Genomic DNA, 20,748 nt, shown 5'->3' on the forward strand with positions numbered 1-20,748 from the left:
AACATTATGCTGAGTGAAATAAGCTACTCACAGAAGGACAAATACTGTCCCGTTCCACTTACATAAGGTATCTAAAGTAGTCAAAGTCATAGAAATAGAAAATAGAATGGTGGTCTTCGCAAGGGCTGGGAGGAGGAGGAAATCGGGAGTTGATGTTCAGTGGGTATAGGGCTTCCATTTTGCCAAATGACAAAGTTCTGGAGGCCTGTTGCTCGACAGTGTCACTGTACTGAACACTACTAGGCTAGGCACTTAAAAATGGTTATGATGATATATTCTATGTTATGCATTTTACCACAATTTAAAATTAAAAAAGCAGTTATAGAAGAAAAGTCCTATTGCATAGAGTAAAGGTGCTATGTAAAAATATAAAATCATGTAAACACCCCAATTAAAAGGTAGAGATAATCAGATTGGGTAGAAAACTAAGATTCAGTTATATGCTGCCTAAAAGAAACGAGTCCAGCTTTGTTTGGATTAGTATTAGGATGATATATCTATTTTCATGACATTACTTTAAACATTTTTATGTCTTTATATTTAAAGTGTGTTTCTTGTAGGTAGCATACAGGATGAAAATATAATAACTGAAAGTTTTCCAAAAATAATGGAAACTATCAAACCACAGAGCCAAGAAGTTCAGAGAACCTGAAGCAGATAAATAAAGAAAAAATCTTGAAGGCAACCAGAGAAGAAAGACACATATAGAGAAAGAAAGTTAAGAATTATGGCAGACTTCTCATCAGAAAATATGAAGGGAGAAGACAATGGCTAGGGATTTTTCAAAAAGTAAAATTATTTCCTTAGATCCAGATCTGTGATCTGTGAGGTGTAGAATAATCCCAGATGTGAGAAAGAATAAGAATATAGAGGAAGCTAATAATAAGGTTTAATATTTTATTACATGTTTATTATATTTCTTGTACTATAATAAAGCTTCAGCATTATCAGCAATTTCCCATGACTCTATGAAGTATTATTATCTCCATTTTACAGATGAGACACAGACATCATAATAACTGTCAGTCCTTCAGAGAACCAGAGAAGCTGCACGAGTAGGTATTTTAGAAACCAGATCCAGGGCACATTTGATCTGCAGGGAAGGAAACAGTAGAAATCCAGTGCTGAGAGTCATCCAGAGCTGAAAGATCAGCACCAGGAGGAAGACGATGGTTAGCAATGTTTGAGCGAACAGAAGACTGTCAGGCATCAGGTAGAAGAAACCAGAAAAAAGAAGGTGAAAAAAGAGCAGGGCATAGGCGAGTCAGTGAAAGAGGAGTACGTTCCAAGTAGGAGAGAAGGCATAGAGTAGGAATACATAGCACATGATGAACTTTACACCGGTAGGCAAAAGAGTTTTGCTAAAAGGAGTATTAGAAGTTCAGATGGGAAGATAAATGCCAGAATGTGTGAACTCTTGAACTCTGACCTATAGGGCAATACAAGATAACCCATTTTCTTTTCTTTTTTCTTTTTTTCTTTTTTTTTGGCTGTACCACATGCATGCGGGATCTTCCCGACCAGGGATGGAACCTGTGCTCCATGCACTGGAAGGTCAGAGTCTTAACCACTGGACCGCCAGGGAAGTCCAAGATACCCCATTTTCCAACCATTTCCTCTCTCTGCTTCAAGGTCCCATCATCTGACAACAAAGCTTCATACTCATAATACTCTATTTCTACTTCTAAGTGAATGACAATTCCATGAAATAACAATGGAGAGAAAGAAGTAAGAAAACTAAACGCACATTACCATGACTGTGCAAATACTTTTACTGAATTTTAGAAGATAAAGAAAGCAGATTAATATCCTGTTTGAGATATTCAAGACTTCTGAAACAAAATGCCTGAAATAGCCCAGTAATAAGATATTCCCATGTTCTTAAAGCTTCCCATATGGATACTCCTGACCTTTCATGGAATCATATGGTTTATATATAAAGAGATTCAGTGACCTAAAGTGTCTCAGAATTTCTCAGTTACTCCTCTTGTCTCACTGAGGTCAGAGCATTTCAAGTGGCTCCAGAAGACTCTTTTCTGCATAGATTTAAGGGCTCCAAATAAACTTGCTAACAAGAAAAAAATGTATGAGTGCTATATTTGCTTCCCATGAGAAATTTAGCCCAGAGTAACGTGTGTGCCTCATTTCAAGGTTCCCAGAAGCATCTCCTTTGGGAATTCAAACCATAATTTAGTTTATCTCATTAAGACCATACAACTTGCCCAGGTTCTCTTAGCCTAGGAAAGAGAGCCAGAATATTCTCAGTGTTTTAGAAAGAACATGGGTTCTGTTGTCAGGCTGAGTAGAATCTAAATCCTGGTTCTGCCATTTAGAAACAATCTGGACAGTAGCCTCAATCTCCGAGATTCTCAGCTCCTTCTGGAAAATAGGTGCAATAATGCCTATCTGGTAGGGTTATAGTGATGATTAAAGTAAATGAGGTAATGCAGGAAAAGTGCCCATGAGATAAAAGGCACATTGTAGGGGCTACACGTCTGTTTTCTTCTCCTGTCCCCAGTACGAAATATAGTTTTAAGGGTTTAACATTTCCCTTTGGTACTTATAAAGAATAAATCTGAAATTAAACAAATACCACATATAGTACTTCTAAAAACTCCATCAAAAAAGACATTTAGCATCTATTACCATTAGCCTGCAGAGAAGCCACAAAAATAGACCAAGGAAGAAAGTGTGAAGATCTCATGACAAATAAATTTAGAGACAGTTTTCTCCTTCCCTAAGGCAGATATGTTCCATGGTTTTAATTAAACTTTTCAAAATTCATCTCAATCCTTCCTTCCATTCCTTTGAAATCTTTTCTGATACAAGTCTTCAGGCTTTTTTCTCTCCCCTATCTCCCCTATCTGGAGCCTCTATTAAACATGGACACATACACATCTCTATTAAACATGCACCCATATACATGCACATATTCTTTCTCACTCGAATTGTCTTTCTCTGTCTCCGTCTCTCACTGTCTGTGTTTGTGTGTGTGTGTGTGTCTCTCCCTCACTTCCTCCTTTCCTTCCTCCAACTCCCACCTCTTGCCCAAAAAGTTATTTCAACCCCTTGGAAGAAAATTGTAATTATATTGTATTTCCACAGGGAGTTCCTTCACTATTTGGTTGGCAACAGGCTGATGTTCTGAATATAGAACCGTGCGATTATTGTCATGGCAGGCTGTAAATAGACTTCTTTTCTTTGCAGATCATTTGATGACTCTTAATTACCTGTAGATTAAGTTCAAATTCCTTCATTTGACATTCAGGGCCCTTCCCAATGACCCAATCATGCCAGGTTTATCTTCTGCCAACCCCATTGCATATGGGGTTCTGATCACTCTGGATAACTTACTGTTCCTTAAACACACCAGCCTTCCAGAGAACACTGCCTAGAAGTTGTACATGCCCATCGCCTTTACTCATGCTGTATGATTCCTAAAATGCCCTCTCTCCACACCTTCCATACCTGGCAATAGCCTCCTTACACTACCTGGAGATACCTGGCGATAGCCTCCTTACATTAAGGATTCAGCTCAAAGTCATTCTTACTCGGCTTAGGCTAAGGAGTCCCTCTTCTGTGTCCCCAGCAAACAACAATGGAAGCTATCACCTACTGGTGGTGTATGATTCTTCCCCAATAGAATACTACAAGCTTTGGGGTCCTTTTATTCATATCTATCATTCCAGTGCTTTCAGTGCATTAGTACAATACCAGGATGTGGCTAGGACAAAATTTTTTTTTTTTTTTTTTTTTTTTTTTTTTTGCGGTATGTGGGCCTCTCATTGTTGTGGCCTCTCCCGTTGCGAAGCACAGGCTCCGGACGCGCAGGCTCAGCAGCCATGGCTCACGGGCCCAGCCGCTCCGCGGCATGTGGGATCTTCCCAGACCGGGGCACAAACCCGTGTCCCCTGCATCGGCAGGCGAACTCTCAACCACTGCGCCACCAGGGAAGCCCTAGGACAAAAATTTTATATAAATTTTACTAATGAAACCAGAAAATAAATCCAATATGATTAAATCCAATTATGACTGACAGAAAAAAAAAATTCCAAAAAAGGGTTTAGTTCTCTTTTATACATCTGAAGGAAGTTTGGTGCCCACGGTGTTAGGGATCCAGGCTTCTGTGACCCTGTTATACTCCCATGCATACCTCAGGACCCAAAGTGGTTGCTCCTGTTCCAGTTATCACACTCACATTCAATCCAGCAGGGGAGAGGAAAGGGAAGAAAAAGGACATACTCCTCCAATTAAAAACACTTCCTGGGCTTCCCTGGTGGCGCAGTGGTTGAGAGTCCGCCTGCCGATGCAGGGGACGCGGGTTCGTGCCCCAATCTGGGAAGATCCCACATGCCGCGGAGCGGCTGGGCCCATGAGCCATGGCCGCTGGGCCTGTGCGTCCGGAGCCTGTGCTCCGCAACGGGAGAGGCCGTGACAGTGGGAGGCCCGCATACCACCAAAAAAACCCCCAAAAACCAAAACAAAAAAAACAAACAAAAAAACACTTCCTGTACAAATGAACTTATTTACAATACATAAATAGATTCACAGACATAGAAAGCAAACTTATGGTTACCAAAGGGGAGGGAGGAGAGAGCTATATCAGGAGTTTGGGGTTAAAATATACACACTAATATATATAAAATAGATAACCAACAAGGACCTACTGTATAGCACAGGGAACTATACTCAGTAACTTGTAATAACCTATAATGGAAGAGAATGTAAAATATATATGTATTTATATATATGTATAACTGAATCACTTTACTGTACACCTGAAACTAACACAATATTGTAAATCAACTCTATGTCAATAAAAATATTTTTTTAATAAAATAAAAAAATGAAAACACTTCCTGTATGTACTATTTTCACTTCCTTGTCAGAAATTAATAAACCAACAACACCTAGAATAGGGAAGTTGGGAAGTGTAAAGTCTTTAAAGTTTTACTATTCAAATTAAACATGTACTCAGGAAACAGATTTCCCACAACCGCAATGACTTATGATAATGTGAAGTTATGCTCAAGACAAGTTAATGTGCAATATATTTAGCATTAATTACTCTATATTCAAGCATACATTTTCATATGTATTTATAGCTGTAGCTTAACTTTATCTCAATCATGTGTTAGGATATTATTGCAGTCACTGCTTCTGAGATTGCCTGGGTCAACGCTTAGCAAGATTACTCTCCCCAGCTTTGGTCATTAAACACAGAGACTCATTACTCCCTAACGGTGTTAATGAAAAACAGCTCATAAGCAAGTTATATAACTTAATTGTAATCAAGAAATCAGCTTAGTTATATTATTTAAAGAAATCACGGGGTTTCCCTCGTGGCGCGGTGGTTAAGAATCTGTCTGCCAATACAGGAGACACGGGTTCGAGCCCTGGTCTGGGAAGATCCCACATGGTGCGGAACAACTAAGCCCGTGCACCCCAACTAATGAGCCCGTGAGCCACAACTACTAAGCCTGAGCGCCTAGATCCTGTGCTCCCAACAAGAGAAGCCACCACATTGAGAAGCCTGCGCATCGCAACGAAGAGTAGGCCCCGCTCACCGTAACCAGAGAAAAGCCCGCGCGCAGCAACGAAGACCCAACACAGCCAAAAGTAAAATAAATGTATAAAAAAAAAGAAAAATAAATCACATCTTGAATTCACTATCCCCCAAACTGAATCCTTCCCCATCCTCAGATATTCATATTCTCATCTTAACGGTAGCACCACAATCTGCCCACCTGCTCAAGCCGGAAACCTGGAAATCTATTAAGTCACTAAATTCCATTGATTCTTCCTGTTTCAATCCTTCCCTCCAGCGCCTCAGCATCACACTCTCCGTTCAGGCTCTCATCCTGCCTGACCTCCTCCTCCTAAACTTTCCCCGCCAGGCTCCGGAGCTGCTTCGGGTAAGAGCCCCTTCCTTTCTGCTGTCAGAATGACTCTCCTAATTACAAGTGCATTGCTCTCCTACTTTAAATCCTCTGGAACACTCAAGAGGAAAGAGTCCACACTCTCAAACTCCTACCCCTTCCAGCTACATGAAGAATCTGGATCCTGCCAATCCTTGTAGGTCTCGCCCCTGGCACTTCCCTTATTATTATCAATCCTTGCTTTAGGGAAATACTTGTCACTTCCAGAATGCCATGTAGCATTCCTACCTTTGCACGGGCTGTTCTCTCAGTCTGGAAGGCCCTCTGTTCTGTTCCCCTACCCTCTGCTTCCCATCCTCTGCCTGCCTGACCTTCTCCTGGTTTTCCTCCAAAAATCAGCTCAGATATCTCTCCTCTGAGTAAACTTCTCTGTCCACTCACCCTCCTCCCAGTCCACTGAAGAGGGAGGCTTTCCCATAAAACATATACTTTTATTATATGACTTTTCTCAATACTTTGAAACTTTATCTCATCTAGATGACAGGATATTTCAGAGAAAGAATTTTTTTAACATCTTTATTGGAGTATAATTGCTTTACAGTGGTGTGTTAGTTTCAGCTTTACAACAAAGTGAATCAGTTACACATATACATATATCCCCATATCTCTTCCCTCTTGCATCTCCCTTCCACCCTCCCTATCCCACCCCTCTAGGTGGTCACAGAGCACCAAGCTGATCTCCCTGTGCTATGCGGCTGCTTCCCACTAGTTATCTATTTTACATTTGGTAGTGTATATATGTCCATGCCACTCTCTCACTTCGTCCCAGCTTACCCTTCGCTCTCCCGGTGTCCTCAAGTCCATTCTCTATGTCTGTGTCTTTATTCCTGTCCTGCCCGTAGGTTCTTCATAACCTTTTTTTTAATTTTTCTGCCCATTTTTGGATTGGGTTATTTGCTTTTTTCATATTGAGCTGCATGAGCTGCTTGTATATTTTGGAGATTAATCCTCTGTCAGTTGCTTATTTTGAAAATATTTTCTCCCATTCTGAGGGTTGTCTTTTCATCTTGTTTATGGTTTCCTTTGCTGTGCAACAGCTTTTAAGTTTCATTAGCTCCCATTGGTTTCTATTTCCATTTCCGTAGGAGGTGGGTCAAAAAGGATCTTGATGTGATTTATGTCACAGAGTGTTCTGCCTATGTTTTCCTCTAAGAGTTTTATAGTGTCTGATCTTACATTTAGGTCTTTAACCCATTTTGAGTTTATTTTTGTGTATAGTGTTAGGGAGTGTTCTAAGTTCATTCTTTTACACATAGCTGTCCAGTTTTCCCAGCACCACTTATTGAAGAGGCTGTCTTTTCTCCACTGTATATTCTTGCCTCCTTTATCAAAACTAAGCTGACAGTATGTGCATGAGTTTATCCCTGGGCTTTCTATCCTGTTCCATTGATCTATATTTCTGTTTTTGTACCAGTACCATATTGTCTTGATTACTGTAGCTTTGTAGTAGCTTGATTCCTCCAGCTCTGTTTTTCTTTCTCAAGATTGCTTTGGCTATTTGGGGTCTTTTGGGTTTCCATAAAAATTGTGAAATTTTTTGTTCTAGTTCTGTGCAAAAGGCCATTGGTAGTTTGACAGGGATTGCACTGAATCTGTAGATTGCTTTGGGTCATAGAGTCATTTTCACAATGTGGATTCTTCCAATCCAAGAACATGGTATATCTCTCCATCTGTTGGTATCATCTTTAATTTCTTTCATCAGTGTCTTATAGTTTTCTGCATACAGCTCTTTTGTCTCCTTAGGTAGGTTTATTCCTAGGTATTTTATTCTTTTTGTTGCAATGGTAAATGGGAGTGTTTCCTTAATTCCTCTTTTAGATTTTTCATCATTAGTGTATAGGAATGCAAGAGATTTCTGTTCATTAATTTTGTATCCTGCTACTTTACCAAATTCATTGATTAGCTCTAGTACTTTTCTGCTAGCATCTTTAGGATTCTCTATGTATAGTATCATGCCATCTGCAAACGGTGACAGCTTTACTTCTTCTTTTCCGATTTGGATTCCTTTTATTTCTTTTTCTTCTCTGATTGCTGTGGCTAAAACTTCCAAAACTATGTTGAATAATAGTGGTGAGAGTGGGCAACCTTGTCTTGTTCCTGATCTTAGAGGAAATGGTTTCAGTTTTTCACGATTGAGAACAATGTTGGCTGTGTGTTTGTTATATATGGCCTTAATTATGTTGAGGTAAGTTCCCTCTATGCCTACTTTCTGGAGGGTTTTTATCATAAATGGTGTTGAATTTTGTTGAAAGCTTCTTCTGCATCTATTGAGATTATCATATGGTTTTTATCCTTCAATTTGTTAATATGGTATATCACATAGATTGATTTGCGTATATTGAAGAATCCTTGCATTCCTGGGATAAACCCCACTTGATTATGGTGTACGATCCTTTTAGTGTGCTGCTGGATTCTGTTTGCTAGTATTTCGTTGAGGATTTTTGCATCTATGTTCATCAGTGATATTGGCCTATAATTCTCTTTGTGACATCTTTGTCTGGTTTTGGTATCAGGGTGATGGTGGCCTCATAGAATGAGTTTGGGAGTGCTCATCCCTCTGCTGTATTTTGGAAGAATTTGAGAAGGATAGGTGTTAGCTCTGCTCTAAATATTTGATAGAATTCACCTGTGAAGCCATTTGTCCTGGGCTTTTGTTTGTTGGAAGATTTTTAATCACAGTCTCAATTTCAGTGCTTGTGATTGGTCTGTTTATATTTTCTGTTTCTTCCTGGTTCAGTCTTGGAAGGTTGTACTTTTCAAAGAATTTGTCCATTTCTTCCAGGTTGTCCATTTTATTGGCATACAGCTGCTTGTAGTAATCTCCCATGATCCTTTGTATTTCTGCAGTGTCAGTTGTTACTTCTCCTTTTTCATTTCTAATTCTATTGATTTGAGTCTTCTCCCTTTTTTTTCTTGAAGAGTCTGGCTAATGGTTTATCAATTTTGTTTATCTTCTCAAAGAACCAGCTTTTAGTTTTATTGATCTTTGCTATCATTTCCTTCATTTCTTTTTCATTTATTTCTGATCTGATCTTTATGATTTCTTTTCTTCCTCTAACTTTGGGTTTTTTTGTTCTTCTTTCTCTAATTGCTTTAGGTGTAAGGTTAGGTTGTTTATTTGAGATGTTTCCTGTTTCTTGAGGTAGGATTGTATTGCTATAAACTTCCCTCTTAGAACTGCTTTTGCTGCATCCCGTAGGTTTGGGGTTGTCGTGTTATCATTGTCATTTGTTTCTAGGTATTTTTTGATTTCCTCTTTGATTTCTTCAGTGATCTCTTGGTTATTAACTAGTGTATTGTTTAGCCTCCATGTGTTTGTTTTTTTTACAGATTTTTTCATGTAATTGATATCTAGTCTCATATCAATTATGTCCATATTGTTTAATGTATCACTTAAAGCTTGGGTTTCCTTATTTATTTTCATTTTTGATGATCTGTCCATTGGTGAAAGTGGGGTGTTAAAGTCCCCTACTGTGATTGTGTTTCTGTCAGTTGCCTCTTTTATGGCTGTTAGCATTTGCCTTATGTATTGAGGTGCTCCTCTGTTGGGTGCATAAATATTTACAATTGTTATATCTTCTTCTTGGATTGATCCCTTGATCATTATGTAGTGTCCTTCTTTGTCTCTTGTAATAGTCTTTACTTTAAAGACTTGTTTTTGTATCCATTCAGCCAGTATATGTCTTTGTTTGGAGCATTTAATCCATTTACATTTAAGGTAGTTATCAACATGTATGTTCCCATTACCATTTTCTTTTTTTTTTTTTTACAATGATGTTATTTATTTGTGCTCTTTTAAAATAGCACCTTGCAATTGATAGACAATAAATATTTGTTCAATGAGTAAGGTAAAACAAAACATAACTATTAAAATAATCTTATCAGACCATTCAATTTAATAGTGTCTTCTTTAAAGTCATAAAAGGATTTTTTCAATTTCCAATCACTTGGAAGAGACAGTTTTTTTTTTTTCATTTTCCTGAATTCTCTTAAGCTAACAAAACATGAATAACTCAGGCTTCTATTGTGTGAGCAAGTTTTTCTTTTTTTTTTTTTTTAATTAGTTTCTGCTTTATAACAAAGTGAGTCATACATATACATCTGTTCCCACATCCCTTCCCTCATGCATCTCCCTCCCTCCCACCCTCCCCATCCCACCCCTCCAGGCGGTGAAAAAGCACCGAGCTGATCTCCCTGTGCTCTGCGGCTGCTTCCCACTATCTATCTACCTTACGTTTGGTAGTGTATATATGTCCATGCCTCTCTTTCGCTTTTTCACAGCTTACCCTTCCCCCTCCCCATATCCTCAAGTCCATTCTCAAGTAGGTCTGTGTCTTTATTCCCGTTTTACCCCTAGGTTCTTCATGACATTTTTTTTTTTTAAATTCCGTATATGTGTGTTAGCATACGGTATTTGTCTTTCTCTTTCTGACTTACTTCACTCTGTATGACAGACTCTAGGTCTATCCACCTCATTACAATTAGCTCAGTTTCGTTTCTTTTTATGGCTGAGTAATATTCCATTGTATATATGTGCCACATCTTCTTTATCCATTCATCTGATGATGGACACTTAGGTTGTTTCCAGCTCCGGGCTATTGTGAATAGAGCTGCAATGTACATTTTGGTACATGTCTCTTTTTGAATTATGGTTTTCTCCCATTTTCTTAATTGTTTTGGGTTTGCTATTGTAGGTCTTTTCCTTCTCTTGTGTTTCCTGCCTAGAGGAGTTCCTTTAGCATTTGTTGTAAGACTGGTTTGGTGGTGCTGATTTCTCTTAGCTTTTGCTTGTCTGTAAAGGTTTTAATTTCTCTGTCGAATCTGAATGAGATCCTTTCTGGGTAGAGTAATCATGGTTGTAGGTTTTTCCTATTCATCACTTTAAATATGTCCTGCCACTCCCTTCTGGCCTGCAGAATTTCTGCTGAAAGATCAGCTGTTAACCTTATGGGGATTCTCTTGTATGTTATTTGTTGTTTTTCCCTTGCTGCTTTTAATATGTTTTCTTTGTATTTAATATATATATATATATATTTTTTTTTTTAGGTAATAGAAGGAAGAAACAGCAAATGTTTATTTAACACTGCAACATACAATGCACTCAGTAAAGGAAACTGGGATTTGGGGAGGACACAAAGATAAGATAGGATGCCTTCCCTCAATGATTAAACTTACAAATCTAGGGCAACATACAGGCTTTCAATCTAACCATCACATAATCTATCATATAAGTTTCCAAAAATCTAGTGTGTTGTTTTTTTTTTTGCTTTATAACAAATATAACAAATATAACAAATTGCAGTACGCGGGCCTCTCACCGCTGTGGCCTCTCCCGTTGCGGAGCACAGGCTCCGAAAGTGCAGGCTCAGCGGCCATGGCTCACGGGTCCAGCTGCTCCGCGACACGTGGGATCTTCCCGGACCGGGGCACGAACGCGTGTCCCCTGCATCGGCCGGCGGACACTCAACCACTGCGCCACCAGGGAAGCCCCTGTATTTAATTTTTGATAGTTTGATTAATATCTGTCCTGGCATGTTTCTCCTTGGATTTATCCTGTATGGGACTCTCTGCAATTCCTGGACTTGGCTGGCTATTTCCTTTCCCATATTAGGGAAGTTTTCAACTATAATCTCTTCAAATATTTTCTCAGTCCCTTTCTTTTTCTCTTCTTCTTCTGGGACCCCTATAATTCGAACGTTGGTGCGTTTAATGTTGTCCCAGAGGTCTCTGACACTGTCCTCAATTCTTTTCATTCTTTTTTCTTTATTCTGCTCTGCAGTAGTCATTTCCACTATTTTATCTTCTATGTCACTTATCCATTCTTCTTCCTCAGTTATTCTGCTATTGATTCTTCCTAGAGAATTTTTAATTTCATTTATTGTGTTGTTCATCATTGTTGTTTGCTCTTTAGTTCTTCTAGGTCCTTGTTAAATGTTTCTTGTATTTTCTCCATTCTATTTCCAAGATTTTGGATTATCTTTACTATCATTACTCTGAATTCTTTTTGAAGTAGACTGCCTATTTCCTCTTCCTTTGTTTGGTCTGATGGGGTTTTTTTTTTATTAGTTTCTGCTTTATAACAAAGTGAATCAGTCATACATATACATCTGTTCCCACATCCCTTCCCTCATGCATCTCCCTCCCTTCCACCCTCCCCATCCCACCCCTCCAGGCGGTCACAAAGCACCGAGCTGATCTCCCTGTGCTCTGCGGCTGCTTCCCACTATCTATCTACCTTACGTTTGGTAGTGTATATATGTCCATGCCTCTCTTTCACTTTGTTACAGCTTACCCTTCCCCCTCCCCATATCCTCAAGTCCATTCTCAAGTAGGTCTGTGTCTTTATTCCCGTTTTACCCCTAGGTTCTTCATGACATTTCTTTTTAAATTCCATATATATGTGTTAGCATACGGTATTTGTCTTTCTCTTTCTGACTTACTTCACTCTGTATGACAGACTCTAGGTCTATCCACCTCATTACAAATAGCTCAGTTTCGTTTCTTTTTATGGCTGAGTAATATTCCATTGTATATATGTGCCACATCTTCTTTATCCATTCAGGTCTGATGGGTTTTTAACTTGCTCCTTCGTCTGCTGTGTGTTTCTCTGTCTTCTCATTTTGCTTAACTTACTGTGTTTGGGGTCTCCTTTTTGCAGGCTGCAGGTTCATAGTTCCTGTTGTTTTTGGTGTCTTCCCCCAGTGGCTATGGTTGGTTCAGTGGGTTGTGTAGGCTTCCTGGTGGAGGGGACTGGTGCCTGTGTTCCGGTGGATGAGGCTGGATCTTGTCTTTCTGGTGGGCAGGACTGCATCCAGTGGTGTGTTTTGGGGTGTCTGTGACCTTATTATGATTTTAGGCAGCCTAGCTGCTAATGGGTGGGGTTGTGTTCCTGTCTTGCTAGTTGTTTAGCATAGGGTGTCCAGCACTGTAGCTTGCTGGTCGTTGAGTGGAGCTGGGTCTTAGCATTGAGGTGCAGATCTCTGGGAGAGCTTTTGCCATTTGATATTACGGGGAGCCGGGAGGTCTCTGGTGGACCAATGTCCTGAACTCAGCTCTACCACCTCAGAGGCCCTGGCCTGACACCCAGCCGGAGCACCAAGACCCTGTCAGCCACACGGCTCAGAAGAAAAGTGAGAAGAAAGGAAAGAAGGAAAGAAAGAAAGAAAGAGAAAGTTGTTAAAATAAAAAATTATCAAACATAAGAAAATTAAAAAGTAATAAAAAAAAGAAAGAAAGAAAAGAGCAACCAAATGAAAAAACAAATCCACCAAAGATAACAAGCGCTAAAAACTATATATATATAAAAAATGGACAAGTGGTAAAAGAAAAGCTATACAGACAAAATCACACAAAGAAGCATACACATACACAGTCACAAAAAGAGAAAAAGGAAAAAAAAAAAATATATATATATATATATATATATATATACATATATATCAATCACTGTTACCAAAGTCCACCACCTCAATTTTGGGATGATTCGTTGACCAATCAGGGATTCCACAAATGCAGGGTGCATCAAGTTGATTGTGGGGATTTAATCCGCTGCTCCTGAGGCTGCTGGGAGAGATTTCCCTTTCTCTTCTTTGTTTGCACTGCTCCTGGGGTTCAGCTTTGGATTTAGCCCCGCCTCTGCATGTAGGTCGCCTGAGGGCATCTGTTCCCCGCCCAGACAGGATGGGGTTAAAGGAGCCGCTGATGCGGGGGCTCTGGCTCACTCAGGCCTGGGGGAGGGAGGGGTACGGAGGCGGGGCGAGCCTGCGGCGTCAGAGGCCGGCGTGACGTTGCACCAGCCTCAGGCGCGCCGTGTGTTCTCCTGGGGAAGTTGTCCCTGGATCCCGGGACCCTGGCAGTGGCGAGCTGCACAGGCTCCCCGGAAGGGGGGTGTGGAGAGTGACCTGTGCTCGCACACAGGCTTCTTGGTGGCGGCAGCAGCAGCCTTAGCGTCTCATGCCCGTCTCTGGGGTCCACGCTTTTCGCCGCGGCTCGCGCCCGTCTCTGGAGCTCCCTTAAGCGGCGCTCTTAATCCCCTCTCCTCGCACACCAGGAAACAAAGAGGCAAGAAAAAGTCTCTTACCTCTTCGGCAGGTCCAGACTTTTTCCCGGACTCCCTCCTGGCCAGCCGTGGCGCAGTAACCCCCTTCAGGCTGTGTTCACGCCGCCAGCCCCAGTCCTCTCCCTGCGCTCCAACCGAAGCCCGAGCCTCAGCTCCCAGCCCCGCCCGCCCCGGCGGGTGAGCAGACAAGCCTCTGGGCTGGTGAGTGCCGGTCGGCCCCGATCCTCTGTGCGGGAATCTCTCCGCTTTGCCCTCTGCAGCCCTGTTGCTGCGCTCTCCTCCGCGGCCCCGAAGCTCCCCCCTCCGCCACCCGCAGTCTCCGCCCGCGAAGGGGCTTCCTAGTGTGTGGAAGCCTTTCCTCCTTCATGGCTCCCTCCCACTGGTGCAGGTCCTGTCCCTATTCTTTTGTCTTTGTTTATTCTTTTTTCTTTTGCCCTACCCAGCTACGTGGGGAGTTACTTGCCTTTTGGGAGGTCTGAGGTCTTCTGCCAGCGTTCAGTAGGTGTTCTGTAGGAGGTGTTCCACGTGTAGATGTATTTCTGATGTGTTTGTGGGGAGGAGGGTGATCTCCGCGTCTTACTCTTCCGCCATCTTGAAGGTCTCTACAGAAAAAGAATTTTTATTGTATCTATTAGTATCCTCAGAAACTTGCACAATAACTAAATCATAATAGGATTTCAGCAGAATGAAAAGCTAATACACATAAATTAGCATTCTGGTGTGTTTATGCATGTATAATTTTATATGGTTAAGAATTACTAAATTATATATAATTTGATGTCATGCTTTTTCCACTTAAAGTTATAATTTTTTTTCACATGCTGAATCAAGCTCCCTATGACATTTGAAAATTTTCCAAACATTCATTGTATAACTGTCCCATAGTCTTTAAATTATTTCCCTATTGACAGACAGTAACATTAGTTGCATTTTAATATTGTATTTAATACCCTGATGAGCATTATTGGCCATAAACTTTGTATTTCAGAATATTTCTTTAGAATAGTTTCCTAGAAAGAAAGTAAATCAATGGTTATGGACGTTTTTTAAGGGTCATGTTATATATCACCAAATGGTTTGCTAAAATGGCCAAACCCATTTGGATTCACAAAAGTAGTACATGACAGGGAGCATCACACTTTAAGAGAGACATAGGCTACCTAGAAAGCCTCTAGAGAAAATAAACATTATATGCAAGTAATCATTGGAGATACACGGAAAGTTTACCTGAGGAGAAGGGTGGACATGTTAGATATTTTAAAATATCTATCATGAGGAAGATATTATGATAACAGTATCATGAGGAAGAGGAAGTAAACTTTGGTGTCATTTTAGAGAACAATGATGGAATATCACTAGTTACTATTCACTGAACATTAGCTGTGTGCCAGGTGCTGTGCTAAGCATTTTAGCTATAGTAGTTATTGAATCTTTATTTTAGAGATAGATAACTAAAACTTCCAAAGGTTTAGTCACTTACCAAGAGTCACAGAGGTAATTAACAGCAGATCCAGTATTCATAAACTCAGGTTGCAATGATTCTAATGGTCATTTTCAACCACTACACCAAGACTTCCCAAACTTTTCTGCCAAAATGACCCTAATGGTAGAGAAGAGAGGAAGCCGATCCTTGGGGTATGTGGAGTATAGTGAATCTCTAGAATCCTTTGTTTTTTCCTCACACTTTTGCAACTGCTATGGAAAACAGTGTGATAGTTCTTCCAAAAATTAAAAACAGAATTACCATGTGATCCAGCAATGCCATTTCTGGATGTATATCCAAAAGAATTGAAGGAAGAGTCTTGAAGAGATATCTGTACACCCATATTCATATCAGCATTATTCCCATTAGCCAAGTGGTGGAAGTGACCCAAGTATACATCAATGGATGAATGGATAAACAAAATATGGACAATGGAATATTATTCAGCTTTAAAAAGGAAGGAAATCCTGTTACATGCTGCAACATGGATGAAGCTTAAGGATATCATGCTAAGTGAGATAAGCCAGTCACAAAAAGACAAATATTGTCTGATTCCACTTATATGAGGTATCTAATGTAGTCAAACGCATAGAAATAGAAAGTAGCATGTGGTTACCAGGGGCTGGAGGGAAAGGGAAGTTGTTGTTTAATGGGTGCAGAGCTTCAGCCTTGCGAGATTAAAAAGTTCTGGAAATCTGTTTCACAACCATGTGAATATAATGAACATTACTGAACTGTACACTTAAAAATGGTTAGGGTGGTAAATTTTACATTATGTGTTTTTAATACAATAAAAATATCTAGGTGCATTTTTGTTTTGTATTTGATTTTTATATTTTATCATAATAATATTTTCCCCCAACTTTCCAATAAAAACAATCTTCTAGGAAGATGTGCAATTTTTGTCTTGTAGCTTTGTATATCCCTGAATATCGTGTGCCAGTTTGAGAAGCATTATTCTGCATCACACTTCCAAGGAATCCAAACTTAACATTATCCATGAGGTATTGTAGTTTTCATATTTTCACCCAGAGAAAATATTTGGGTTTTTTTTTGGAGGGGAGGGTTTTTTGTTTGTTTTTGGAGTGTTAAGAAGGAAGACAACATTGTATATGATAGTATTTTGTACTGAAGTATAGTTAATTTACAGTGTTGTGTTACTTTCAAATATACAGCAAAGTGATTCAGTTATACATATATATACATATATTCTTTTTCAGATTCTTCTCCATTATAGGTTATTACAAGACACTGAGTATAGTCCCCTGTGCTATACAGTAGGTCCTTGTTGTTTACATATTTTATGTATAGTAGTGTGTATATGTCAATCCCAAATTTCTAATTTATCTTCCCACACCCCATGCTCTCTCCTCTGGTAACCATAAGTTTGTTTTCTATGTCTGTGAGTCTATTTCTGTTTTGTAAATCAGTTCATTTGTATCATGTTTTTAGATTCCACATATAAGTGATATCATATGAAGTTTGTCTTTCTCTGTCTGACTAACTTCACTTAATATGATCATCTCCAGGTCCATCCACATTGCTGCAAATGGCATTATTACGTTCTTTTCTTTGGCTGAGTAATAGTCCATTGTGTATATGTACCACATCTTCTTTGTCCATTCCTCTGTCGGACATTTAGGTGGCTTCCATGTCTTGGCTATTTCAAATAGCACTGCTGTGAACATGGGGGTGCATGTATCCTTTTGAACTACAGTTTTGTCCAGATATATGCCCAGGAGTGGGATTGCAGGATCATATGGTAACTCTATTTTTAGGTTTTTAAGGAATCTCCGTACTGTTCTCCATAGTGGCTGCACCAATGTACATTCCCACCAACAATGTAAGAGGGTTCCCTTTTCTCGACACCCTCTCCAGCATTTATTGTTTGTAGACTTTTTAATGATGGCCATTCTGACCGGTGTGAGGTATAAGGTGATACTTCATTGTAGTTTTTATTTGCATTTCTCTAATAATTAGCAATATTGAGCATTTTTCATGTGCCTGTTGGCCATCTGTGTCTTCCTGTTTCTAATTTTATTGATTTCTGCTCTTATCTTTTTGCTTTCCTTCTGGCTACTTTGGGTTTATTTTGCTCTTGCTTTTCTAAATTCTTAAGGTGAAAACTTAGATTATTGATTTGAGATCTTCCCTCTTTTCTAATATAAGCATTTAAAGTTATAAATTTCTCTTTAAGCATTTCTTTAGCTGCATCTCATAATTTATGATATATTGTGCTTTTCTATTTAGTTCAAAGTATTTCTAATTTTCCTTGTGATATATGCTTTCCCTCATGGGTTATTTAGAGTGTGTAGTTTAATCCCCAAATATTTTAGAGTTTTCCAAAGATCTTTCTGTTACTAAATTTCTGCTTTAATTCCCTAGAGTCAGAAAATTTATTTTGTATGATTTCCATCCTATTGAACTTTTTTTTTTTGCGGTACACGGGCATCCCACTGCTGCGGCCTCTCCCGCCACGGAGCACAGGCTCCGGACGCGCAGGCTCAGCGTCCATGGCTCACGGGCCCAGCCGCTCCACGGCATGTGGGATCCTCCCAGACTGGGGCACGAACCTGTGTCCCCTGCATCGGCAGGTGGACCCCCAACCACTGCGCCACCAGGGAAGCCCTATTGAACTTTTGGAAACTTGTTTTATGGCCCAGAATTTAGTCCATCTTGATGAATTCCATGTGCACTTAAAAAAGAATGTATACTCTGCTGTTGTTGGATATAGTGTTCTAGTTGGTCAACTATTTCTCCTTTCAGTTTTATTAGGTTTTGCCCCATGTATTCTGAAACTCTGTTATTAGATGCACATATATTTAGAATTGTTTTCTCTTGATAAATTGCCTCCTTTATCATTATATATTGTCCCTTTTTATGCCTGGTAGTAATTCTGAAATCTTACTTTGTCTGATAAGAATACGGTCACTCCAGCTTTCTTTTGATTAGTGCTTACATGACATATCTTTATCCTTTTACTTGTAACCTATCTTTGTATTTATATTGAAACTGGGTTACTTGTGTCTAGCACTCCATGCTTTGTAATTGGAGTGTTTAGACCATTTAAGTTTAATGTAATTATCAACATGGTATATTTGAAAGTCGTTAAGAGAGCAAATTTTATGAGTTCTCATCACTAGGGGAAAAAACCCAATTTTGTGTGTGTTTCTATACAAGATGACAAATGTTAACTAAATTTATCATGGTAATCATTTCACAATATATGTAAGTCAAATCATTAGGCTGTACACCTTAAACTTATACAGTGCTATAGGTTGATTATATCTCAATAAAACTGTAAAAAAAAAGTGAAGAGAAATATCTATATGGTTAAGATATAAATATACCATTTGCTATTTGCTTTACAATTGTCCCAGAGTTTTGTTCCTTTTTTCCTATCTTGTTTTGGATTGGATTGGACTTCTTTAATATTACACCTTATCTCCAGTCTTGGCTCATTAGCGATATCTCTTTGTTTTTGTGGTTGTCACCTTCCTTGTTGTCGCCATCACTGTTTTAGTTGTAGCTCTCAGGCTAGTTTCCACTGTACAGCAAAGTGAAGTAGAGTTCCCTGTGCTATACAGCAGGTTCTCATCAGTTATCTATTTTATACATATTAGTCATATTAGTGTATACATGTCAATCCCAATCTCCCAATTCATCCCACCCCCTCTTTCCCTCCTTAGTGTCCATATGTTTGTTCTCTACATCTGTGTCTCTATTTCTGCCTTGCAAACTGGTTCATCTGTACCATTTTTCTAGATTCCACATATATGTGTTAATATACAATATTTGTTTTTCTCTTTCTGACTTACTTCACTCCGTATGACAGTTTCTAGGTCCATCCATGTCTCTACAAATGACCCAATTTCATTCCTTTTTATGGCTGAGTAATAATCCATTGTATATATGTACCACATCTTCTTTATCCATTTGTCTGTTGATGGACATTTAGGTTGCTTCCATGATCTGGCGATTGTAAATAGTGCTGCAATGAACTTTGGGATGCATGTGTCTTTTTGAATTATGGTTTTCTCTGGATATGTGCCCAGGAGTGGGATTGCTGGGTCATATAGTAATCCTGTTTTTAGTTTTTTAAGGGACCTCCATACTGTTCTCCATAGTGACTGTATCGATTTACATTCCCACCAACAGTGCCAGAGGGTCCCTTTTCTAGTGGCTGTTTTTAAATCTTTGTCTATTAATTCCATCATAGCTGTCATTTCTATATTTGCTTCCATAGATTTTTCTCCTGATTATATGCAATATTATCGTGCTTCTTTGTATGCCTGTATGTAGATTTTTATTAGATGCCAGATATTTTTAATTTTACATTGTTGGACCCGGTTTGGACTTTGTTCTGGCATGCCTATAATTTACTTGAAAGCAGTATGATTCTTTCATGGCTTGCTTTTAAGTTTTGTCAGAGTGGGTCCAAATTAGCCTTTTGTCTGTGAGAAGGTGCTGTTCAGGAGAAAAGAATCAAGTCCAAGGACAAAGTGACTGGAGAGAAATAGGACTCAGGAGCCAAGGATAGAGCACAGAGAAATGGAGAGATCAAGGAGCAAAGACCTAAGACTGGCACAGCAGAGGAGTCACATTCCTGCAAAAGTCACTGGGGTGGAGTGGGAGGGAGTTTGTGTTTATATGTAACACTGAGTTAGGTTCTGGGCTTAGATAATCATAAGCAAGTTTCTCACTTACATTCAGAGGCTGAGTGTGATGTGAACATCTAGCATACTTTGTCTCCACCCACTCAAAGGAAGAGCTGAGTCGGCTCCACGTATTAACGAAAATTCTTGCCACACAATTACAAAGTGACCTCTAGGGGGCATTGCAGACCCCGTTGAAAACCACTGGTTTGGGATCTCAGGATTTAAAATATGCCCTTACTCTGCCCTTTATTGGCACCAGTTTCTCAGCTTGCCACATCATGAGAGGCCTCCCAAAAGCCCTTTCCTTCAGCTACTCTTCCTGGATGAGGAATTCATTTACTTCTGTGGCTGCAGCTATTGCCCAAGGTTCATGGCTCCCACACCTACATCCCAAGCCTTGTCCTCCTGTGTCTGCCTCTTCCTGTCTGCTCAAAGTCAGCTCACTCTTTAAACCTCAGCTTAAGTGCCACCTATGTCATGAAGTCGTCTCCAGTGCCTCCAGTTGTCAGTAACGTGTCCCTCCTCTTGCCCTCAGAGATGCTGCCAATGGTTTAGTTCTTAATTGTGCAGAACTCCTCAAGCTGTAGTCCTGATTCTCTCCCTAAAAAC

Source organism: Mesoplodon mirus (assembly GCF_964341445.2).
Source record: "Mesoplodon mirus genome assembly, chromosome: 1".
Lineage (NCBI taxonomy): Eukaryota > Metazoa > Chordata > Mammalia > Artiodactyla > Ziphiidae > Mesoplodon > Mesoplodon mirus.